The following is a 27,384-nucleotide window of genomic DNA, read 5'->3' as shown; positions in this document are numbered from 1 at the left end:
GGTACTTCGAAAACAAATACTTTTGGATTTGTCCCCTGAAGTTGTATCACATAACTAAGAAACCAGCTACTGATCTAAATTATGCAAGGCTGGTTCTGATGAATAATTTCCCCTTGAATCAGAAATACCTGAATTAAAATGTACTTAAAAGGAGGTTTGCCAAGCTAGTGACATAAGCATTGCTTACATTACCTACTATTTTAAAGTATCCACATCATTGCTTTGTTGATGCAGAAATTGAGAAAGAACGTTATATTTATTTGTTCTATTTTTTAACTAGGAACTCTGATATTGTTCATGATGGAAAATGAGTTACCTTATTTTACCTTGAAAAATACCAGGAAAAGTAGAAATGGCTTTTATACAAGTTTCTACGAATATAATTTTAGTTTTAAAAGAAGATTATTGAAAGCTATTATGGGGGACCTCATTCTTGTAGTGTGCATGCATATTTCACGTTGAACTGTTTGGTTATTTTTTTCCCTAGAAAATGGCAAAGAATTCTCAAATTGTTGTGGTTTCTAATTCCAGAACACATTTATTTCTCTTAGTGTAAGGGAGGTAATTGGGAGTATACTCAATTCTACAAACAATTTGTAATCTATTATATCCAAATATATATATCAAATAATCAATGGTATAAATATGACATAGTCACATGTGGATTTGAAGAACCAGAGCATCTAAAATATTTTCTCAAGGTCACATAACAAGTAAAAGGTACAACCGAAACTTGAATTGAGAAACAACTAGGGAAAATCATTTTCTCACATCTCTTCTTTGCAATACTTTGAACCTCCCTCTGAGGGCATCAGAGTCATTAATAAAACACACGATAGTCTTAATTCCCCTATGAGGAATCTGAAAAGTTGTGCCTATGTTAGTTTTCCACAATAATTCTAGTAATAACCGAATTAAATTCAAGCAAAGATAAAGTAAACTGGAAACCTTTATCAAGACTTATGTTACAAAGTGGCTAACTCCTAGGACCCAAACATTCTTCATAGCTTGTAATGCTACTGTCTCTGTGATTGATTGTTTGATGCGTGGCTCTTGCAATACATTATAAGAAAATGAATGATTGGATATTAGTAATGCAAACCGATCCGTCCTTGAAATGCTCTTGGCTCCTTTTATATCTATCTGAAACCCACACTTTATTTAAGGCTATGCTAAATATCCACCTATTCCACGCAGGCTTCTTCACTATAGATATCATTATCTATCCCTTTTTGTTGACCACATTCCATATTATTCTTAGGCAGAAATTTTCCCCAAATGAGTGCAGTCTTAGGGTGATAAAATCAGGTGCTTATCTTACCTCTAAGAGGTAGAAGGAGTTTTGGCTCCTTCTGTCAAAACTTTGCTCTCACCACCATACTGCAGCTCTCCACTTAAGTCTTGCCAACTGGATTCTCTCTTCCAGGACTTTCGGTCTTGAGCAGAGTAACACAAGAACAGAACACAAGAATGGAAGACTAGATGAAGTCATTTTAAAAGACCACCTCAGAAGCGTATATAGGAATTCAATCAATATCTACCGAATTAACTTGAATGAGCAGAGTACATAAGAAAATAATCATTGAATAACAAAACTATTCATTGAGTTAGGCTCTCTTAATAAAATCTGAAGACATCAAAACGCAGACTATTCATTAACCACAAAATCTTCTATAAAGTGAAGTCTCATTCATGTTGAAATTCTACCACTTTGTGTTAAACACTAGACTGAAGACTTTTATCTCATTGTTAAAGTTCATTAATAAGACCAACAGAAGAAAGAGGAATTTGGAGTTAATAGTCAAAGGACAGTGAAATAATAAAATAGAATTCACTATGTCCCATGGCCTTTTCTGCAATATTTTAGTGCATTCCTTTGATAAGCAAATACCAAGATCACATTGCATTCATAACACACTAGGAACTTGCACAAATAGAGATTGATTTCATTTTTTATTATTCAGAAATTCTAAATGATTCCCTCAGATTGCTTGTGAACAGCATAGCTTGTGGTATGATTTTCAATGATTTTTCACAAATAAAAGAATACATAAAATGCAGAAAGCAGTGTATGGGGGTATAAATAAACCATAGAAGTAATAATAATAATACAGCCTACTGATATAGAACTTTACTGTTTAAAAGCACTTTAATGACTGTGGTTGGAATGATTTATATTATATGAAAGGAGCTACATGGAAGAATTAAATAAATGGTGTTTAAATACCACTCACACATACAACATTCAGAGACAATACTTTTAGAAAAATATTCACCTTATTCACAATATGCAGTATATTATATATATATATATATATATATATATATATATATATATATATATAATATACAAACAGAATATATTACATATGTATAAAAGCTTTTTACAATAACCTTGGCATAAGGATATATTTCATTTTCCCCAGGGTAAGTAAATAGTGGCTTTTTATACACAAAGGAGGCTAAGGATAATGCTGAATTATTTCTTTTCATAGGAATGCTTAAAGCATGCGACTTTCCTAAATAATTCGTGTAATTTTTCCTCTGTTAATACCCATTTGTATAACTGTATCTGATGAAAGTTAAGAAGTGCCCCATCAGGAGGGGGATGAAAGGCTGGCAACACTTGAAAAATTATAAACTAAACAGAAGTGATGATTATAGTCCCCCTTTCACATAAAAAATCATAAAGTATTTCCTGTTCTGTCCCATTTCTCAGTTGGAACATACTCTCACAGAGGGAACATGAATAGATTAAAATCTCACTTGTTTCTTCTTTAAGAAAACATAAGCATAATCACTTTTGATTTCTTTTAAGTTGGTTCAATAAACAATGAGTACTATTTTAAAACTAGAGGCATTCCATGGGAATCTCTCTGGAAAGAAATAACTTATATTGAATGTCATTTTATGAGTTAAGTTTATGGAAAGCTATAATCTTTTTGCAATATAGAGTATAGTAAAAACTAATTCACACATATCCCTTTTCATCCAGTATATACAGGAGACCCAAATTATATCTGTTGAAAATGACCTAAGGTGATTTTTTTTCTGTAAGAAATCAAGGGATGTTAAAATTGCAGGTATTTGTAAGAAGTTTCCCCAATTGACAAAGGATCTGCTCGATGCTGAACACACTGGTTGTCTTAGTTTTGTCCTAACAGGATTCTCAGATCATCATCCAAAATGAGAAGGTTTCATACCACAGACAAAAAGGGTAAGGGGACAGGGATTGGAGAGGAAACAGGAAGTTACTCAAACCGAGCTCTTCAAGAACTGGAAAACTTTTACCAAAATCTTAGGAAGTCCTACCAAGAGATAAAGATATAAAATACCAAGGGTATTAAAACATTCCCAGTACCTTGTAAAGTTAAAAGAGAATGAGATATTGTAAAGGGCTAGACACAATGAAAAATTGTGAAAGGCTAGACACACATACACTTCAGTATACTCCAGGGCCAGATATGTCAAAAATACACTGATGTATCTTGAGAATTAGTAACTTCTCTAACGTGCTATTTTTGTTCTTGGTGTTTATTTCCAGGTAGCTCTTAGCAATAAAACCCTAAAAAGAAAGGGGTTGTGGGTATTTGTTTCAGGACTATGTAGGAAGAGAACTAGGGAGGTTATATCGTAGCTGGAGGTATGGGGGGAGAAGCTAGAGATCTAAATGTGTTGGGGAAGCTAGAGAAAATAAAGATAAATGATCTTTGTGATCTTCCAGAAGAAGTAATAAAGGGGAAGAGAGTAAAAAGCACAGAATGGATACTCTTCCTTTATCTATAATATTTATTAGCATCTGTTTTATTCTATCTCTACCTTTCTAGGATTCTAGTGTCCATAATGAATTCTTAGACTATATGGACAATAAGCAATTAATAATTTCATGCTGAAATAGTATTTTGCTTTTGTACTGCACACTTTTGTACATGTCAGCTTATTTGATATTCATATTCATCAACCACATCTTATGAGTAATAAAAATGGGTCTTAGACATACTAGTTTATAGACATGCATCGTAGAAACAAAGACTAGAAACTGAGTTTCTAATTCTCTATTTTACTTTGAATGGTATAAATGTGTTTGCATTTAACTCTTTTCTTCTGAAAAGAGAACAGAAGTGATTTCCAAAACCAATGCCAAATCTGAAATATTATAGTCAGTATGTATTACATTATGGATATTTTAGCATAAATAATTATGGCTGCTGTGTAGTGACCTGCTTTTGCTCATCCAATACAGCAATCAAAAATCCTTAAAAAATAATGTTGACATGTATTTTGTTTTTTTTTTTAATAACAAAGGGGGTGCACATATGTAGGTGTTGCTTCACCCTAAAAACATTGCCAAGATCTCTCTATCTCTCTCTCTCTCTCTCATTTCTACCCTTCAGCACCATATTGCTCCTCCCTTGACTTCCTCCTTCTAGACCCTTGTTGCTCATACCCTACCCTCCTACGACCCCGCTTTTCCTATAGGCTATCCTCTCTGCTTTTCATGTCTTCAGAAATTATACCCTCATTCTGCACTCTAACCTCTTTCAGCTTTGGGAAAATGTCCCCAGAACTCTGGTGGATAAAATTCCCCTCCTCATTATATATACTATGAAACTTCTTTCTATTTTTTTAATCCCTAATCAATCTTAAGGGTGTAGTACATTCTTTTGGGGGGGGGGGGGCAGGTGCATGATTCATGATGGTTCTCCCTTTCCAAAAAGAGTTTCTTGATTCATGGTTATAAATCAATCTCTTCCTTTAGAATATAAATTATTGGTTTAGGAGAGGTGATTGATTCAAGGGTAGCTGATTCAGCTTCTCCTTTCCAGAAACTTGAAACATAAACTCTAGAGACAGATTGTGACTACTCTTATCATGATGAGCACTGAGTAATGTATAGAATTGTCAAATCACCATGTTGTATACCTGAAACTAATAGATCATGGTATGTCAACTACATTTCAGTAATTAACAAAAATACTAAAATAAAATAAAATCTAGAGACACAGACTTAAATGTGCTAGTGCTCACATGAGCAAGGATGAAGTGAGAATAATCACATACCAAACTTCTGCTTCTGAGCTTTCCTGCTTCCTTCTTTTCCAGCATCATGATTCAACTCATCGTTGGATTCAATGATATACCCCGTATTATTCTAGTATATCTGCTAGGCATAGTCAGCTTTTGTTACGGGAGAAATCTGTTTTCCAAAAGAAGGTAAACCAAGAAATAGTTGGTTAATTGAAAAAGCTGTTCAAGTGAGAAATCATAAATGTGATGGATAATTTAACTTGAAATATATAAAAAATGTATATACCTTCTCCTAATTATTTTATACCTTTACTTGGAGTCTCTACTATTATTCTTATATAAACCACAGCTGAAAAATAATAACCATGATTTCTAATTGAATCTTCTTCAGAGTGAAATAGATTTTTAAGCCAAACATAAAGCAATCCAGGTACAGAAATCTTCCAAATTTTAAAGATATTTTTTCTGGATTCATAGTTGTCTTACTCATACCTGATTCTTGAACAATATTTTTAAAAATGTTTACTTTAATTCCAGTTTGCTAACATATAGTGTTATATTAGTTCAGTAATTGAACACTTCCATACATTACCCTGTCTGAGCAATAGTGTTTTAATGATTTGCCCTTACCAAATTTTCCTAAGTATTGCTTTTGATTTCAACTGACAACTACTCTCTCCTTTCCACACTAATTCATCAGAACACAGGTAATAAATTGCATAATTATAATACTACAATAAACATAAACAAGTTTGGAAGCAAACGTAGTTTACTCCTAAAAGCATTCAGCTTACATGTAGAAAAAAGGGTGCATAAAAATGATAGAGAATAACTTATATCTGCATTTGAGAGGCTGTGGGCTTTGGTGCATTTTATAGGGGAAAGAGAAGGCATCTATCAACCTAGAGAATTAGTTAAGTGAAGGTAACTTGGTTAAATGAGTAGCCACTGGACTTAAAACCAAGAGTCCTGACTCATGTAAGTAAGGCATTTAATATCAGGTGAAAGGAAAAACTTCAAGTAGATGAGAATACTGCATATTTAGCCTTCTTCACAATCTTACTTATGTCAATAGTTTGATACTAAAGACATGGCATGGCTCATTGAAATAAATCAAAAGTTGGCATTTGGGGCTAACATACCTTAACAGACAAAACAAATTCATGTCAGCACCAAACAACTACTTCATCCACTTCATTGAGTTGAGGTAGAAAAAAGTTGAGGTAGATTCTCTGGAAAATTGTATAGTGCTAATCTTTAAAATTGAAGACTACACTTCCTAGCAATAATCCTTATCTGCTTCTCATTATGACTGAAAATAGCTTTAATCAGTAAGTGGTCATTGGGAATTACAGAATGATATTTTAATTTAAAGAAAGAATATATATATAATATATGTGTAAATATATATAAACATATATATTATATACAATGGCATATAAATTATATATAATATATAAATATCTAATATATTGATACATTATATTAAACACATATTGATATATTTCTAAATAATAAGTATTATAGTATTGGCTGAAATTTATATATATATATATATATATATATATATATATATATATACACACACATATATAGCCAATGTTACTAGACACTCTGGCTATTAGTGGTTTCGTGTTGCTGACTTAGATTTAGTGTGACCCCTAAGTTTGATGTCGAAATGACACTAGAAAGTGAAGTATGCCATTACTTGGCTGTTGTAGAAGATGTGATAAAGAAGGTGGAAATGCCGCTTGAAAATTTATCCGATGATCTTTCATAGCGTTAGGTTGTGATTTTTCTAAAGTTCTATGGCCATCTATATATTAGTTAATCCCCGGAAACAGAAGATCAGCAATTACGGATTATTTGTGAAGTTTACATGGGGCTGTTCATCATAAATCCAAAGGAGATAATATATCATGCATATGCAGCAGAGGAGAAACACATATTCAGAATACCTATACACAATTCAGAGCTAATGAGATCCTTTCAAAAGATGTATTGACACACAGGGTACCAAACTACTAACTCCTCACAAATGGAATCACCCCAAATTTCTTGACTGAACCAGCCCTGCCGAGAATGGCACTTCCAAGTCACTTAGTTCAGGATCTTAGTTCAGGATCTCTTGTGTTTATTTTGTCAGTAATGGCTGTGTGACATCAAATGACAAGAAGGGGTCACCAGCACTGAGTTCCTACTCTGCAAGCCAACTGGCATCAAAGCCAAGCCTACTGCCACCAAGGACTGCTGAGCTGAGAGTGTGAGGAGAACCAACAGAGACAGATGTTAAAGCAACAGAGGAAAGGGGAGCTAAAGCCATTGATCACAAGTGAGAGGGATGCTGTGAGTCACCACCAGAGGTAATGTGGAAAAGCTGTCATTTTCTGGGTAGCAACAGGAGTGCATGCTGGCATGTAGCATTCAGATGGGGTGGCTCGCACTAGAGGAATAATGTCACACTGGCCAAGAGTAAATGCACAAGTGGGATGCTAACAGCAAAAGGATTGCCCGCCAGCAGCGCCTAGGCTAGGAAAGGACTAAGTCATTCATACTGTGCCTATGGAACTGTCTGCAGGGCTCCATTGATCTTATGGTCTGCACTCATGCACATGGCTTGAAATACCTTGAGCTCTGTCATCTATAAACACAAGCAAAGATCACTCCCTCTTTCTGTTTTAAGAAGGATGGTGACAATGACTGCATAGGTGCAATAGGTAGGTGCAAGTTGGGGCAGTGATTAAACATTGTCTTTTGCTTATCTCTCTTCCACCCTATGAGATATTTCAGGGATGGAAACGTGAAACCATAATTTTAGAATGCATCGGGATAAAGAGGGGATATTTCAATCTGATCAAGTCTCTGTACATGTGATATAAATTTTTAGTGGCTATCTTGAATGACCCATTCACTAATGCCCACCCTAAAATACAAGATGCCTATCTTTGAATCCTTGTGCTTTATAGGTGTTTCTTTCATAATAATTACCTTACTCTACTTTGATATATAATAGAGTAAAACCTCAAATTTGAGGAACTTGTTCTGTGAATGTTCTGCAAGATGAGCAAACATTTCTAATAAATTTTAACTGGATAAGCAAGCGATATCTTGCAATACAAGTAGTATGTGACACTGACCGTCACATGATCACAACTGAGACAATGGTTCTTCTCTCTCTCTCTCTCTCTCACTGCACCATTGTGTGTGATTGTCTCCCATGCTTGGATGCTCAGTCTCAGGCTGTGGTGTTTGGCAGCAGTCAGTGATCTTTCAGAACGTGGGAAGGTGCCCACAACTGGCACTAGTGTATTTTTTGTCACTTCAAAGCACCTCTGGGCAGTCCGTTGCTTTTCCATAGAAGAATAAGCTTAGGAATGCTTTGCTTCATTCTAGGTCAGGATGCCTGCAGATATAGACCCTTTCCTCTGCTTCCAGTTACATTAAATACAGTATTTGACAAGAGTTTATTAATATTGTACTGTAGTCAACATCCGTCCGAGTGAATATAATGGCCCCCATGCAGAAAAAGATTCCATTAAGCCAACAGAGAGCAGTGATTCCATTAGTGAGAGTCAAAGTCATCTTACACAATAACCCTCCTCTCTCTTGTCTCCCTAGCACCAGCCATGAAGGTTTTGAAAGGTAACTGCAGGTTGTTTATTTTTCTTTATATTTTGAATTTTCTTTAGTATCTTTAGTATTTTGTATTATATTACAGTATTATAATCATCCTTACATGAATAGTTTTGGGTTGTAGAATGAATCATCTGAATTTCCATTATTTCTTACAGGGAAATCTGCTTTGATATACAAGTGCTTTGGATGACAAGCATGTTTCCAGAACGAATTATGCTTGCAAGCCAAGGTTTTACTGTATTTTGGTCATCTACTTATTCAACCATTCAGCAAGCATTTTCTGAACAGCTATAATGTGGCAGTCACTGTGCTAGGTGTTATCTTGTTAATAAACAAGACAGAAAAAGTCCTTGCCTTTATGGAGTCACAGCTCATGATGATAGATATTTTAAAAATTAAACAAATTATTGTGAAAATCACAATTCAGGTAAGTGTTAGGAAGAGATGTCAGTTGCCTAGGTTTTAGTCCCCCTGTCTAGACAGACTTTTCTAGTCTATTAGTCCCCCTGTCTAGACAGACTTTTCTAGTCTATGTATGTCCAGGAGTGATCAGGACAATGCCTAGCACAGAGCAAATGCAAGTAACAATAGTTCATTACACTGAGCTAATGAGTATAAGAACAATTTCTGGTAAGGTTGTAAGAACAATTTGATCTGTGAAATTTTAGAAGTAATATCTTTTCTTTCACATCAGCATATTTGCTTTTCATTCCCTAAATAAATAGTAATGGAAAGTTTTTAAAAAGCATTTCTGATACAGGCTATTTTTAATGTGCTAGATTTTCAGATTTGAGCTATATTTTTGGAAATTGAGAGCAAACATTTGGTGTAGTTTACTGTAACATTTGAACCTGATTCAGAGGTTTCACCCTTTTTGATGCATAGGTTAAAATCCTATCCTACTTCCCTCATTTTAGGTGAGTGCTTATGAAACCTGCATTAGCTATTTAAAACTTTCAAATATTGGGGCGCCTGGGTGGCTCAGTCAGTTAAGCATCCGACTTCAGCTCAGGTCACGATCTCACAGTCCATGAGTTCGAGCCCCGCGTCGGGCTCTGGGCTGATGGCTCAGAGCCTGGAGCCTGCTTCCCATTCTGTGTCTCCCTCTCTCTCTGCCCCTCCCCCGTTCATGCTCTGTCTCTCTCTGTCTCAAAAATAAATAAACGTTAAAAAAAATTTTTTTAAAACTTTCAAATATACTTTTGAATAGGGTATAGGAGAAAATGAGAGTGAAAATGAGAGTGAAAAATGAGGATGCCTGTTGACCAGCCCTGACATCCATAAGATTCTACTGGCCTGAACGGGTGAGTGACATATCACAAGACTCACTCATAGGGAAATTGGCCCTCCAACATAAGCTAAGTACTGTATCTCTATGCTTTCTTGAAGTTAGCCTCTGCTCATTGTTAAAGAGTTAATGTCTAGCATAGTAGGGGACCCTGAACTCTGTTCCAGCATTAAAGACAATATGCAGTCCATATGCAACTATGATTGTAAAATATTTGAAATATTGTACCCATGGATAAATCTGAAATATCTTAATGCAATCCTAGAAGCATTGAAGAATAATACACATTTTTATTAGACGTTTTCCTTCATGAGTGACTCAGGTTTACACATGCATTGTTATGTAAAAGTCCTCTTCTGGTTGTGTGTATTTCACTTTCTTGTTGCTTACGACCTTCAGAGATAGATGATCTCTGGAAAAAGTAAGGGCCAGAAAGAGATGGTGAATGGTTTCCTAATAAATATTTAAATCTATATTTAAGTCTGTAATTGCCCCCTTTACTCTTCACAAAGGGATGGGATTCAATCTACTGAGGTTTACTCTACTCTGGGGATGCAAATATATATTGCACTTAGACTCTCAAGGAGTTCACATTTCAATGAGAAGAAACACATATTAAGAGGGCACAGAGGATAAAAACTGGGGGCGTGGGATTTGAAGGCAGAGAGATAAGCCCAGCATCGGTAGTCAGGGATGCCCAGTACTGAACTCTGTAAGTTGTGATACCAGAATGAAAGGATGGAGTAAAAGCACTGAAGAGACAGAATCACACATGACGTGTGCACACAGGTGGGGGCAGCAATGAGATAGAGCCCGGATGGCATGAGGCTCTGCAGCAGACACAAAGTTCATCCGCTAGATGTATCTAACCTTTGTAAAGCTGTATCTGCAGGGATTATTTATTTAGTTTAGGTTTGGGACATTATCCTTGTGAGAATCCAGATGCTTTGGTATGTTTTATCTTCAGAATTTAACAGAAAAGTCTATCCTTGCCTAGGGTAGCATTTGCTGCTATAAATCATGACACGCTGGGTTTTAGCTGCGGCTGTAAGCTGAATTATGTCTTTTTTTAACTTCTACTCAGTGGTCCCAGTTCTGCCCTCAGGAACTAACACAGATTAAGTTGAATCCCTCTCTTGTGTGGCAGCCCTGGAACTGTCATCAGCAGGGTCTCCTTTTCTTCACTTGCCCAGGTCCTTAGCAGCTTCAGCCATTCACAGTGATAGGAACTCTGTTCCCAATGCCATCCAGATCACCTTCCTGTGCACATACTCAAATCCGCGGCATTCCTTGCAGGATAGGAAACCTGGCCATGACCCGTTTCCAGAGCTGTCACAGCTAAGAGTACACAGGGCCCGCGGCCCTACTCCTCCTGTGCACTCGATGTTTATGAAGACACCCCCAAATTGCTATCAGCCTTTTTAAGCAACCCCTCCTACTGCTGGTGCCTTCTGATGTACCCACACTTGGAGATTTTATTTTATCGCACGGACTCTGTAAATCTATCGGTTCCCATACAACTTCCTCCTATTTAAACTCGGGGTCAAACTTTACATTCCTCAATACAGTAGCAACAGAGATGTCTATCACATTTCGTGGGGAAAAGAAGCATTTATTATTGCCTTTATGAAAACAGCTGGCATCTATAGAGCTATCATTATGTGCCAGATAATGTGTTAATATTTCTAATGAATTACATCCTTTAAAAAATTTAAACTATGGGTTTTATCGTAAAAATAATATGAACAGACAGCAAGACTTCAAACACTCTAAAAGGACATAATATGAAAAGGAAATCTTTTGCTGGTATCTTACCTTATTACAGATTTCCACGCTTTGTATACCCTACCCAAAGTTTTCCGCGCATATATATTTTATATCATGTTTTTACATAATTGGTATAATACTCTGAGCTTAAATGTTTTAAATTTGAAGAGTTCTGAGTAACCATTTTGTAAAATCACATACAGGGCCATCGAAATCTTTCCAATAGCTACGTGTATTACATTGCATGGAAGTAGCAGACCTGGCATCTCATTTAATTCTAAGAACAATCAATGCATTGAGTCTCACTATCTTCCTTAAACATACAGAAAACCGAGGCTGGAAGAATCAGCTACCTTGCCTGATGCTACACATTGGAAAAGTAACCCAGTAAGGGTTCAAATGCCTATCTGCCTGACTACTGGGTTTGACCCTCTAAAAAACAATCTTCACAGGTTGGTTTGATAATACTTCACAAACAGATTTTTTAAGTGCCTAACAGGTTTTCTTTTATAATTTGCAGTTGGTACAAGAAGATTTAAAATGCGGCTAGAGCATTTCATTATGGCCAGAAATGTTAAAATAGTTCAGACTATCCTGACCTACTTCATCCTCCAGTTCATGGACACTAACGGTGATTTGTCAGATTTTAAATGTAGAAATGAAATGATAGAGTCCATATTCATGAGCATTGTTAATTTCTCTACAATTTCAAATATTTGTTACAGGTGCCTTTTGTTTTGTTTCTTTTTAACAGAAATTGTTACTGCATCCAGAAATATCTCAAGTCGTGTATTTAAAAGCTGTGTTTTATTTGCTGAGATTTTAATATTTTGATTTACCTCGTTTTGGAAAGCCATAGTTGGTCCTCTCTCCTGGACTCATATGCCATCGTTGCCTCTTGAATAAAGCTGCTAATTGCATGCAGGAAATATTAAAACATGATTATGATTTTGCTAAAAGAATAAACATGTCAAGTGTCAACAAAATATTATAAGTCTGTTGTGAGTCAAAATAGATTGCTTAAATTGGTTCCTTTCCGTGCCTGTTTAAGAAAGTGAAGAAGATACACCTGTTATATTAACACATTCACTGTGCACCAAGGCTGTTCATCTTTACCACAAACAAATAAAGGTTTTGGGTCCTCTTGCAATTCTCAGGGCAATCTGACTGACTCTGGCACCTCTCTAATCAAATATATCCACATGATATTATAAGCTGCATTATAGTACATTAATAGCATGTAAAGTAAAATTGATGCAGCATGATGGACTGTATTCCTGAAGCAGTGACAAACTTATCAATGATAGATGCACTAATGGATATGTTGAATTGCAATAAATATAAACGCAGAACAGCAATTGTAGAGCATTAAAAATGTCATCTTGTGAGTTTAGGTATTTATGAGGCTGAGCCAGCTGGAAACACGAGTGGTGCATTCCTACCATGCACTGCAACTCTGAGGTTCCAAGGAAAGCAGAGACCCTTTCATCAGATAGGTCAGGCCGCCGGCAAATTGTTGTCACAGCTGTGCCATTGTCAATTAGGCCTCCAATGACTCAGCCCTTTGTTTTTTCCTGCTTGCACATCTCACCCCACCTTCTCTCCGGGCTTGGGTGCTTCACTCCTGCAACCTTTCCAGCACATTTCCCCTCGGTGACTCTCCTCACATGTTCTGATTCATCTCCCAGGCATTGATCTAAAACTCAGAGCAGTGACATCAGGGAAGCATCTCAGCTACTTCAAAAGGCACTGCTATTCCTTGTGGGCTATTTTGGCATGTCAAACCCAACAGGCCAAGCAGAAACGTTCCACGGTGTTACACATTTGCCTCTGATGTGTCTGCCCAACCTTCCTGAACCCTAAAGATTTTGTTTAATGTCAGCAGAAACCAGCAGGACAGTGGTGTCCAGCGTGCAGTGGGGAACAGAGCTCCTCACATGGTTTTCCATCACGCTCAAGCAAGAACCACAGCACGAGGACTGAGTCACAGACACACTGTGTGTTATAGGCAGGAAGGAAGTGGACTTAGAGGTATGTTTCTTGAGAGCTAGTGGTTGACAATAGAATTTTTTCAAACATACTGGTGTGGTGGATGAAGGAGTTGGCGATATTTTTGTAGGTGCCAATCTCAATTTCAGGTCTGATCATGGAATGTGTTATAGTTACCCAAATATGCTCCTTTCATTTCCTGGGCTTTCATCTGCACCAAATGTTTTCATCAATTGGTGCAGATTTGTTGTCAGCATATTTAAGTAAATTACTCAATACTTTTTGGAATCAGGTGTCACAACATACTCCTGATGTGAATAGAAGATTGTCCAACTGAGGTTATTTTAGAAGATTGCTAGATTTGCAAAACAAATTAAAAAATATTTAACAATTATAATTCAGCTTAATATGAGGATAACTTGGTTGGTTATTATTGATCCTGTTTATCATCACAAAACCACGATAACTAAACTCTGTATTACATTTTAGCAGCACGTCTCTGTCATTGGTTATTCAACAAAGGTAAACAACACCAGTGACAACACTAATGAGAAAAGCAATATACAACATGACAAAATAAAAGTAATGCCATGACATTTTTAATCTGAACATGATATCCCTCATCTAAAAGCCTAGACACATCAAAAAGGAATCATAGAAACCTGACCCTTCCATGTATCTCTGGTTGGTGGCTTAATCAATTGTGAAATATGCAGAAATCATGTCAGCCTTTAAATCAAACTTCAATACAATGCTAAAACTCACTAAAACTTGTATGAATAATTTTGATTTTTTATAAATAGCTAAGACAAAAGATCAAGGCCATTTCACACCAAATTGGCAAATGGAAGGGAAGTGCGAAAGAAAATTGTGAGAGTTAAATAGTTTTATTGGAATTCCTCCCACTATTACTAATCTTCAAATGCAGTTAAACAAGTCTTTATTAAACGTAAGTTAAAATCCAAGCAACTTTTTAACAATAAAAAAGTCATCATCCACTGGGTGAATATTCATTCATTGGATATCTATTATGCGGCAACCGAGGGATAGAAAGAGAACAAGCAAGAACCTGTACTCATAGGATCTTATGCTATGCCAAGGTAATGGAGAAGAGAAAAAAAAACATTTTTAACGTAAACAATAAAAAATATTAGCTGTTGTTGAGTACAATGCAATGCAAAGAATTAAAATAGAGTCATGTCAGGTGAGTAATGAGTTGCCTTCTTTACTGTGGTCGGGAAAAGCCTCTCTGAGGAAGTTGATATTTAAGTTGAAAATTACAAATGATGACAAGAAGTCAGTCATGTGAAAATAGAGAGAGAGCATTTCAAGTAGCAGAATAGTTGGTGCAAAGGTCTTGAGGTAAAGACAAGCATGTCAAAAAGAAGGCCAATTTGACAGAACCATCGATTCTTGGAGTCAAAATAGTTTTACTCTAATTATGCCATTTTTCTTTAAAGAACTTAGTTCTTTATCAAAGATGAATAAGTCACTGCCATAGTATGTCTCAATCTCTTCATAAATGGTGTGTGAGTATGTGTGTGTGTGTGTGTGTGTGTTGCTTTTCCTTCAGCGGCTATCTGTCAAAGTCTTAGTCACTGTCTCTTATACTTGTCTCTGTTTTTTTTTTTTTTCTCTTGAATCGCCTTGAGTCTTGAGCCACGTTGGGAGCTGACTCTACTCAAAGGCCAGTTCTCAGCCTTAAGGACACCTAGAAGGATAAACAGCCGTAAGGACATCTAGATAGGTTAACTTGGGAATATAGAAACTTGATTCAGAATAGACAAGCCAGGATGCTCTGGGCATACTGGCTCCCTAAAAAAGAGGAAATCCTTAAGTCTGTCTTTTCCTGGTCGATTTCTGTAGCTGGAGCTAGCTGAGACAAGAAGCAGCCTTCACTTAGCCATACACTAGAATACATTTACAACATCAGAATTGTCATCAAGGGCATGACAGGAGATATGATCCACATGTTCTTTGAATACAGTTCTGTTCCTTGGATAGAATTTATAGCTTGATGAATTCCTTGTTTGAAAGTCTGATAAGTAAATCTCTGTTAACTTAGTGATAGTATTGCTGCCTTTTATATATCCCTAGATTTTAATGAAGTCATTAAATTCATTTTTAAAGGAAGATAAAGCCAGCTACCAACCCTGACCTTGAGTGCCTCATTGACAACCACTTTTCATATAATAGAAAACATAACTTTGAATGACAATTTTAGTTAATTTTTTCTCTGAAAAAAAAAAAAAAACAAGTTAACTTCAATATGACTTAGAGACAGTCTTTCAAAAGTGACAGTTTGGGAGATCCCACAGTGGGGCCTAAAGGCTCTTTCCTGTGAGGATCCTCCCACTGAAATGTGTCAGAGAAAGCAAATGACCAGAGGATGGTCTCTCCATTATTTTCTGAAGCCAGTTCATTTTTCTTCCTAAAAATGAAATAGAATCTATACAACCTTCTCCAAGTTGCCTACATATACCACGTGGTCTAATTTGTTTAGTATATTCAAGTATTCACAAAGATTAAGCCTCTACTATGTCTCAAGGATTATCCCAGTTCCTGAAATCATAAAGCAGTAATTCACTACGTAGCTTCATTTCCCCAAAGAGTATACTTTAAATTTGAAATATTGGTATATAGTAGACCTTCAGTCAATTTTGTTAAAAATAAAAATAAGCAATCCTTAGTACCTATGTGAGTAGATCATAAAGAATAAAGGAGAGAAGGAAAACTAATACTTTTATCGGAAGGTTGTGTAGTTTTGGGGCACCTGGGTGACTCAGTCGGTTAAGCGTCCAACTTCAGCTCAGGTCATGATCTTGTGGTCCGTGTTCGAGCCCCGGATAGGACTCTGTGCTGACAGCTCAGAGCCCGGAACCTACTAAGAATTCAGTGTCTCGCTCTCTCTCTGCCCTTCCCCCACTCACGCTCTGTCTCTTTCTCTCTCTCAAAAATAAATAAACATTAAAAAATTTTTTTTAAAAGGTGGTATAGTTTTATTCTAATTTGTTCTTATTCTGGTATAACTCACAGCCATAGCAGTTTACTTCGGGGTTGTGATATTTTCATCCCCAACCGGCTTGTGACACAACTGTTTTTCATAGTAAGTATAGGACCAGCAAGGAAAACCGCTGGCAGTAACACAGCTGCCTGACAAGTTGAGGGCTAAAACAAGACTTAGGAAACTAACAGCGCAGAATCTTGGTTCGCTGTGCTGTGCTGAGGATACAGAACCTGAAAAGTGAGGCTCTGAGCAGCCTCACATCTACATGGCTGGCAAGAGAAAGCAGGGGCCAATGAACGGCAGCTAGCCCGGAATGAGCAAAGCAGCAGTGAGTGCAGGCCTGTAATGAGCTGTTTTTCCTCTTCTGTGGTTCTAGTTGTGAGAGCAGGAGCAGAGCCCCTGACGAGTGCCAGAGAGAGGAGAGGGCAGGAAAGAACCTGGAGACAGAGGCCCTTGCTGTAGTTGGCAAACAGTTTTCTTTTTTTTCCCCACAAGGTACAGAAAATTCAAAACTGGAGCTTCTAGAAGCACCAATGGTGCAAAAGGGATCTTACTGTCCTCCGCATTTGCTTATTCAAAATTATGCAAACCACATTAAATCCCAATTCATATTCAAAATGTCAGAGTAATGTGAGAATTTTAAGGAGACTCTTGTAAGGCAGCTTAATTATTTCCATAAACATTTTCAATACCTTTGTAACAACACTAATTGTCTAATAAAATATTTTGTGTAGAAATCTGATATCCTAAGACCGCATCTTCACATTCGGACTGATATAATCATTCTAAAGACCATTATAATCTTGACCTCTGAGCACAAGTTCCAATATAACCTCTAAGAGAAGAGCAAATGGCAAAGATCCAGAAGTGTCTTATCACCACCTCAGTAATTCCTCAGGCCAACTAGTATGATAAAAAACTTCAACAAAAATAATCCATTTCTTTACTGCCAATGTGCGCTTTTTAAAAATGGTGTTTAAAATGAAAAGCACTACAGCTGGTTCACTTACTTCAGCTCAGCAGCATAAAAGATAAAATAAGAATGGCCATGCTTACCTTACCTTTCCTGGGTTCTTGTGTTTATGTCAGTACCTCTGCGTGGCATCAGTACCCAGAAGACAAACACATTCATAAAAGGAGAAGAATCACTACTCCCTGCCTGCTCCCCAGAACATTCATTCAACCTATTAACATTTTTTATGCGCCTTCTATGTGACACAAATTATACTAAATTCTGAGTTAATGAAAAAAAGATATAGCCCCTGTTTTCAAATAGTTCACAGTCTTTTGAAGGAAATGACAAGCTGACAGACTGGAAAACTAGAGCCAAGGCAGACCTATGCACAGTCCTGAGTATGCAGAGGGGGTGAAGGTGGGATCAGAAAAGTCTTCCTGACAGCTTGAGCTAAGTGTTGAAGGTTAAGTTGGAATTAGCCAGGTGGGGAAAAAAGAGGAAGGGTTTTAGGCAGAGGAACAAACGTGTGCCAAGATTCAGAGGTGTGAAACACTGTGAGGAGGGTGAGAGAGGAGATTTGTGGTCCCTGGTAGGAAATGTGGGTCTTCAGCCAAAGGTAATGGAGTGTCACTTTGGGAAAGTAACAAGATCAGATTTCCACTTTCTAAAAGGTGTCTCTGGTGGCTTGCATGGGATGCAATAAAGATGCCCCAAACTGGACAAGCAAGAATCCAGATAAAGCCCTGGAAAAGTCTGAATTTCTGCAGACATTTATCATCATCGTCATCATCACCATCACCATCACTAACATTTGTGAGGGTTTGCAATATGATAAGTACCATATATACATTATCTTACTTGATTCACACAATAATAATAGTGCCATTATTATGTCCATTTATGCCCTAAGGAAAGTGGGTAAGAGACTTGCCCTCACAAAGCAGTAATTGGCAAAGTTATGACTGAAACCAAGGAGGTTTGATATTAGCATCCCATGCTTAACTACAACCCTACATTGCTGCCCGTGATTTACTGAATCTGAACAGTAGTTGAGTTACCAAGTTTTGGGTAGAGATCTATCACCTTTTTTGGATATAAAGCACTCAGGTTCTAGGTAGGCAGGGAGGGGGTTGTGTCCACTCTTAATAATCAGAGAACCTCAAAAATCATGTGTCCTCCATCCCTATATACTCAAGAGACAAAAAAAAAAAAAAAAAGGAAAAAAATATTCAAAACCATGTAGTACAAGAACATGTTTTGTGACCAATATACGAAGGTTAAACACATCGGACTCCCAACTAGAAACCTAATAAAGATTTTATCTGAAAGGAAAACAAAAAAAAAGGCAAGAATAATCAGTTGCTCTCTTTCCTCACAGACCTCTGAACTACTATTTTAACGACCCAGATTTTATTCCTAATAGTTGTATGTTTCTTTAATTCCAACTTGTTCCCTCTGACTAACCCATTCCCTATGAAAAGAATGTTATATTCATACTCCTGTGCATATGTTACATTATCAAAATATTGACTATTGAACTTAGTATTTTATTATTTTGAAAAGATATGATGATAGTGCTCTATAATAAGCACATTTTATTTGAAGTGACAGTTTCCAGACCCATTCATCCAAGCAAGAACTTCATTATTTCTGGCAAAGATCCCAGAGAGAATCTCCATAACTCAAAAACTTGAATATCACTTTTGTTGGGGACCAACCATTGTAATAGTGCCAAAAGTGCTACAAATACACATATTCCCAAATCAATCTTAGGAACAACAATGGATATAGCAGGTAAGAATCTAATTTCTTATTTCAAATACACTCTGTTTAGAGATATACCCTTATAGTCAGGAATAAGACTTTGATCACAAACAAAACACAGTATTTGTAGATCTCCAATAGAATTTAAGTCTACGTTTTACGGCATAGAAATTCTTTGTCCTTTTCTACACGTAAAATTAATCTATTCCGTGTTTTTTAAAGAACCACAAACCTATTTAATGAAAACACCGGAGTAGAGTAAATAATGCTCATTTCAGCCCTTGCTAAATTAAACAAAATTTTCAGATACTAAAGTACAAATAAAATCAATGTACTAAGAGTCCTTAGTTATAATATTAACATGATACTCCCTATTGCTATTACTTGACTTTGTTAAACTTAAATTCATATTGGTGAAATAATATTTAAGTTTTGTTTTTCAAATTATTTTGAAGCCGAAGGGATCAGTTAGATGCCATGTAATGGACTGTAAGCCCTTTGAGAACAGGGACCATGTGCATTGATTATTTCATGGCTAGCCCGATAATGCCCTCCAGCTAAACAGTGCTTGCTAAATATTGGTTGAATGAACAAGTGAATGGAAAAATTAATGAAATAATGAAATAAAAAGAATTTAAACAATATCTTGATAATTCAGACAAAATTGGTTTTTTGTTTCATTTTGTTTCGTTGTAGGGCAGGAAGGAAGATTCAAAAGCCTGGGTTATTGAACTTAATTGTCCATTATAATTGAATTCATAGAATAACTTGACTTAAATTCACAAGATAATTTCTTTCCAATTACAGACACAATCATCTGATATGGGCACAGTGCCAGCATGAACACTGGATCACTGTGATCACTCAGAACTAGCTCTGTTTTATTTGATTTCCTATTCTTTCCCAGCAGATAAAATTATTTCTTGTTTAGAATTGATATGTATGACTCCTCATCTCCAATTCTCCAAGCAATCAATGGGTTAAACAAAATGTCTTTATTTTGATCAAGACAAAATAAAATTGAATTAAACTATGTTTAATCCAATTTCTGATCAACAATTTCTTATCACTGTCATAGGTTTAAAAACATTTGCTAACTTGGGATGAAACATACCTTCTTACATATTTATTTTCCTGACATTTAAAGAGACAACTCTCTTTCTGACTTAAATCTGAAAGAAAAAATGTATAATGTTTATCTTGTAGTCTAGGTAATTAATCTGTGATCATTTTTAATCTGTGATATTTTTATTCTACCTTTATAATCAACATTTTTCTCTTAAGAAGGGAAAAAAATAAGCCAATCACAAAGGAAATGAGGAATAATTACTGTTAATAAACACAAAGTGGTACTATATAGGAACATAGGTCAAGGAATAAACTAATATCTACTTAGAATCTTAAAAATTAAAGTATCTTTTCCTGACATGATTCCAGGAACTTCATGAAATATTTGTCCCTGTCACTAACTCTTGCAACTTTCATGGTTGTGTGGTTGTTAATTAGTTCACAGCATAGCGTGAACTTAATTCTCTACAGGCAAATACTCATGAGTCCACCTTGATCACTTTTTACCCAGCATTTATTTGGAAGAAATAAGTAAAAACAGTGCATTCATAGATTTCCTATAAATAAATATCTTGGGTATTTTCACCAACTCCAAATATTAAAGTTTTCAAAAAAACTTTCCAAAAAACGTAAATTACGTCATCGTCTTTGAATTACGGAAAATTCTCAGAATTCAATGCAACAAAGTTTAACTTACCTTAAAGAGATTTGTTTTCATAAACTCTTTTTCCCCTGACCTCGGTTCTCCAGCTGAAGGCAATGCAGAGACTTCCTCTCTTCCCTTCCTCTTCCCTGAGACTCAGTGGGTTGAAGGGTCCCTCTCTGTCTGTGATAAGCGCTGCGGAAGACTCTCCGAGTTTGTCTTCACTCCTGATGCCACACACCTTTTCTTGGCACTTCATCTGGTCCCAAGGGAAAATTCCTGCAGAAATTTCCTTCTCCATAATCTCTTGACAGATGGCTGTGCTGGCAAGAGCCTTAACTCTTAGGAGCACTTTAATAGGCTTTTATTCTCCGGCACTGCTTCCTCACAGGTTTTATTTTTTAATGGCACATTGGTTGATGCCTCAATGTCCCAAAGGGCCAGAGCATCACTGTCCCCTTGTAGGACTTTCAGCTACTCTGCTTTTCTGTTCTTGATTTCCATAAATTTGCAAAGCTAGTCTCCTTTTAATATTTCATTATTTTTCTGCCTCTATACCTTGAGGCAATGGGAAAAAAGACTCAATTGTTTAAAGTGCAAACTGAGTAAATATTGAGCTGTTTAAATACAAATAAAGTGATTTTGTATGGGCATTGATAAGGTTGTAAACCAGAAAAAACAAAATCGTCCAATTATCAGTGTTCTTGACATGACACATATTCCTCTGATAAATGCCTTTCGTGTGTAATTTCTCTCTCCCTCTCTCTGACTCTCTCTCTCTCTCTCTCTCTCCCTCCCTCCCTCCCTCCTTCCTTCCCTCCCTCCATTTTTTTCTCTCTTCAGTCTTTCTGGGGAAATAAAAAAGAAACATACTCTGAAATTAGAAGGTCAGTTGTCACCTAGAGGATGTCATGTAAGATAGTAAACAGAATACTTATTTCTCAATTCTATCATCCTTATCCTTGAACATGATGAAAATAGAGATGATTCAAAATAGGATAGCAGACTAAAATGCCTGTAACTTTAGGCAAGGAATTTGAGCTAGGTATAAGATAAGGAAGGAGTGGTGTAGACTGTCGCAAACTGGAGCAAGTGTGTCCATTTCCAAAGGACAGTGGCCACTCATCTCCAGCCAGTCACTGTCTGGTGGGAACTTGAACTGCATTATGAGAGTTATCTGTTTTTCAAGAGAATCCCCATATCTGGATTTTTATGTGGAAAACCTCATGCTTTTTAAATGTTACAGGATACAATGGGAACTAACCCCCACACCTGTGGCCCAGCCACAGCGTGAGTATTGCTATATAATGTCTTCTGATGTAGAATAAACTGAAATGAAATGCAATGCATTTTGCAAAGCACTGCCCTTTATTAATTATGAACTCTTTTCTCATATGTGAAAGTGATGATAACAATGTAGACTAGTTAATTCAAGCAAGAAAGAACCCTATAATTATCTTTATTAAAGACCTTCGGAAGGACAATTAGCCAAAGAACCAATAAGTGGTGTGGGCGAAAAGTAGCTCAAATCTGGATGAGAAGGACAAGGTTTACTAAAAATAATAATAAAAAGTAATTTAATGAAGACAGAGTGAGAAATTTGATTTTATTCTGTTTTATCTGGATCTCTTTCTCATTACCTAGTACTAATATGTGTAATAATTTTTTTTTCTAATTGTACAATTCATGTCAATGAAAGCTCAGGCAGAAAAAAGAGGTTTTTTTTTTTTAATTCTTGCAATTCTATCACTAGTAAAATATTAGTTTAAACCTTCCAGAAATTGTCTATATATACATATATACATATTCATATGCGTACAGATTTTATATACATGTATTTCTGCCTTACATATATATTTGCCTCTCTTTATAAAAATTACATATTGACTATATTATTTGCTACATACTAACAATATACTAATATATTATCAGTCTGTTTTTTCATGTAATACTAAATATAGTATTGACTTTTCCCTGTTTTGATAAATAATCTTCCACAGTGTGATATTTAACTGGCTACATTGTCTGGATATAACATAACTTACTTGGCTTACCCCCTATTACGGGGTAAATTTTCTGATTTTTTCTTTACAATAAAGTATCTCTAATTAACAACTGTTCCCTTAACTTTGTGTGTATCTATTATATCTTATCATGTCAAAATATATGCATATTTCCCTCGCAAAGGTTGTACCAATTTACAATCCTACAACTATGATAAGTGAATTCTTTTTCCCTCCTCATCAAAATTGGGTATAATCTATTTTAGGCAGAAAATAGATCACATAATATTCGAAAACTTATAAAAGAAGTCTTAATTTCAGACATACCAGCTGAATTACTATTTTCCTTAATGTTTTTTCTTGTGATTAACTGGAACAATAAATTTATCCAGAGCTCCACAGAGTCAGAAAAAACTAACACAAGGCAATGGGAACCAACCAGAAAGATGTCTGTGGCCTGATAGCTAAAGTACTTGGACACCTGCCAGCAGCAAAGGGCCTCTCCCTTTTTGGGTCTCTGGTACCTGGTGATAAACGATGCTTCATGCATTGGCACTTGGGAGGGTTAATTTCATGTGTCAATTTGACTGGGTCACTGGGTGCCCAGATATTTAATTAAACATTATTTCTGGGTGTGTTTGTGAGGGTGTGGCCCAAAGAGACTAGCATTTGACTCAATAGACTGAGTAAAGCAGCTTGTCTTCCCCAGTGTGGGTGGGTATCAGCCAATCCACCAAAAGCCAGAATAGAACAAAAAGGAAGAGGAAGGGAGAATTCATTCTTTGTGCCTGACTGTTGAGCTGGAACATCAGTCTTCTCCTGTCCTTGGACTAGACCTTCAGTCTTGGACTGGAACTATACTATTGGCTTGCAGCTTACAGGTGGCAGACTGTGGGACTTCTCAGTCTCCACAGTCATGTAGTCAATCGCTCATGCTAAATAAATCTATCCATCTCTGTCCCTGCAGATGGACGATGATAGAAATCCTATTGGATACCTGACCAATACAGTATTGATTAAATTGGGAAAGTGGGGGAGTTTGTGAGCTGTTAAACCCTTTTCAATAAATAGACTTTTAAAATCAAGGACTGATTGTGACATACATATGTCTGGGAAGACAAATGTAATGCTAACACTAGCAGACATTGCAGCTTTATTCAGAGTGCAAGAAACATAGAATAAAACATTCTAGATATTCTAGATGGAAACATCCTTTTATAGGATGTGATTTTGGAAGGACCTACTTGGCTCAGTAGTTGCCATGCACTGTGTCCTTTATAACTGTTCTCAGGAGCTCATCTATCCCTGCTCTGAGAGAGCTCAATCATCCCTCTGTGAGACATGATTCCTCTCAGTGGACCCAAAATCAGTGAGTGGCACTGGGCAAATAACCTCCTGTACTTCAGTTTCCAATCTGTAAGATGAGAATGATAATTGTAGGACTCACTTCATACTTGTTATCATAAAGATTAAATATAAAATACTTAGATGATTGTCTGGCACAGATAGGACCTTATAATTGTTTCTTACCATTACTTGTCTTTGTACTGTATGTACTTTGTCACTGTACTTTGTGGTTTTTCCTTTCATTTTTTTAAGTACATTTATTTATTTTGAGAGAGAAAGAGAGTGAGTGCACTCACATAAATGGAATAGAAGCAGAGAGAAAGAGAGGGAGAGAGAATCCCAAGCAGGCTCCACACTATCAGCACAGAGCCCAAAGCAGAGTTCGAGATCACAAAATGTGAGATCATGACCAGAGCTGAAATTAAGAGTTGGAGGCTTACCCACTGAGGCACCCAAGCACCCCACCTCTGTACTTTGTAATATGTTTCTCTAGTTTTACACACCCAAGTATATTAAAATAATGTATATCTTTGATGTATTCCCAAAAGGTAAATTCCTTGAGATGGAGGTCTGTTTTCCTTCATTTTTATGCCACCAAAATTAATACTTTGTCTAGAAAATATTAGGCCCTGAATAAATATTTCTTTAATGGTGGGTAGGGAAGTAAATGGAAAAACAAATGAATACATTTGTGGCCAAAACATCAGGTTGGATATTTCCTATTACAGTTCCTCTTTCTGGTTCCTAGCTTCATTCTTTAATTAGTTGTAATGTCTTTAAGAAGTATATACACTCGAGTTAAATTAGAACCAACCAAGATTATACCTCAGGTCAACAAAAAATATATTGAAACCCAATCATAAACAAGGCTCTTATTATTTCAGGGCAGTTTCCTCATTAATGACATGTTTGTCACAGAAGACCTAAAGCATGGAAACTGATGCTATAATTAGGACAGGCAGAATATTGGTCTTAACCTTAAGGGGAATATATTTAGTTTTGTGTGAAGGATCATGATTTAGTGTCTAAGTAAGAGCATTATCAAAATGTGATCACTAGGGACAAAAGCCGCTGTCTGTAAAACAGGTTATCAGTGCAAAGGTGGAAGCACATGACCTAAACAATTTAGCTGTTGTGCTTCTGAGACCCGTGGAAATGCCAAAGGCTAAGGGAATTCTCATATGTGATCCAGATTAATTTCAGAGCGGTTTTTAAAGTTTACGAAGAAATTACCTTTTCTTGATTCCTCCTTTTAATCAAGCTATGGACTGTTTATACCACCGATTAATAGTTCTGACTTACTATACAGGTGTCATTAATGTGAAAAACAGCTCCTTCTGCATGATTCTGAAGGTGACAAACGCAATCTCAATAATGAACTTTCACAAAGTTCAACCGCTTTCAATTGAAATAAACATTGAAAATTACATCTTCCATATAAGCAGGGAGAAGAATTTAGGATAACTGTACGCTCGTTGCAGAAAGGCTATAGTGATATTTCAGCATGCAATTAAATGCTAAATATACAGAGAAAGACAATGTATTTTATGTAATCATTGCTTGATTTTGTATTCAAATTAAAGGACAAAAAAAAGATTTTAGTCAGATAGTCTTTAAACATGGTTGTGTGTGGGGGAAAAAAAAATGAGTACAGAATTATCAAGGATGGTTTATATGCCCAGAAGTTGGTCATACTTTTTCTTTACCTACACACCCTAAAAGATGAATTGAATTTTACTCAATCTTCTATTAAAGTGTCAGGTAAGGGGCGCCTGGGTGGCTCAGTCGGTTCAGCGTCCGACTTCAGCTCAGGTCACGATCTCACTGTCCGTGAGTTCGAGCCCCGCATCGGGCTCTGGGCTGATGGCTCAGAGCCTGGAGCCTGTTTCAGATTCTGTGTCTCCCTCTCCCTGCCCCTCCCCCGTTCATGCTCTGTCTCCCTCTGTCTCAAAAATAAATAAACGTTAAAAAAAATTTTTAAAGTGTCAGGCAAAATAATTTTCATATTGTTATTTAAATAAAAGTAGAGAATGCTAGATCTTAAAGGGATCTTATAGCTCATCAATTCAATTCCCTTCTTTTTACTGAAAAGGAAGGGGGGATGAAATCAGTTATTAATAGATTTCCCCAAAATTACAGTTAATAACTGGTACAAAAAACCTCAATCCCAAGTTCAGTGCCTTTGAAATATAAAACTTTCTTCTGCAGACAAAGGTAGGCTTTGATTACCATAGAGTTGAGAACTTCAATTTAAAAAGATCTAACCTTGATGTGAACACATTTCACTAGGAACCACCATGGGAAATCATACGCCATCCCAATACTCCCCTCTGTGAGTCACACTGTATAAAATGGAAGGGGATGGCAATACCTGAATAAAAATAAATCAACTGTGAGCACGCTCTCACCCAAGACTAACATGTGTCCACCTATTAAAGTATGAGAATAATTCCATACTAACTTAAGTCCCTCATGTGCACACCCTGATGCCCTCCACTGGGACCTCAGCCTCCCAATAATTCAGCAACCAAGGTATTCAGTACTAGCATGATAGGAATCTCTAAGACCCAACTCTGAAACTGGCTTCCATTCATTCATTGGTGTTCACAGTTGTTAAATATGTTTGTATTACCCCTGATCCACCTCCTCCCTCTCTCTTCTATATGTGTAAAATGGCAGCCTTCAATTCAGGAATCCCAATACGTCCCTATTTACCTGAAGATAAACTAGGCATAATAAATAAGTGCTATTCAACGCATTAGTAAGAATCAGATGTTTCAATGTCTAATGTTCCATTGAAAAGTCTGCTAACGTGTTACTCTGAAAAAGTCTAGGATAACTGTTAAAGATTAAAAGACACTTACATTGAGAAATAAGACTCAAAGCAGA

General features: G+C 36.4%; 1 long non-coding RNA gene across 1 annotated transcript in view; it reads right to left on the bottom strand.

Annotated features, from left to right (window-relative positions):
- Positions 1–14,591, bottom strand: part of LOC109254675 (uncharacterized) — a 35,179-nt gene extending 20,588 nt beyond the window's left edge. Inside the window, exons 1-3 of the long non-coding RNA XR_002074921.2 lie at positions 12,559–14,591; positions 5,062–5,197; positions 1,322–1,436 (exon numbers count right to left, since the gene is read on the bottom strand). This is a non-coding gene — a long non-coding RNA (uncharacterized LOC109254675). The remainder of the gene's footprint in view (positions 1–1,321; positions 1,437–5,061; positions 5,198–12,558) is intronic.
- Positions 14,592–27,384: the final 12,793 nt, after the last annotated feature.

This window comes from Panthera pardus, unplaced genomic scaffold (genome assembly GCF_024362965.1).
Source record: "Panthera pardus isolate Hobbes unplaced genomic scaffold, ASM2436296v1 HiC_scaffold_2, whole genome shotgun sequence".
Taxonomy (NCBI): domain Eukaryota; kingdom Metazoa; phylum Chordata; class Mammalia; order Carnivora; family Felidae; genus Panthera; species Panthera pardus.
Note: the sequence above shows the minus strand (reverse complement) of the source record. Positions and strands in the feature narration are given on the sequence as shown.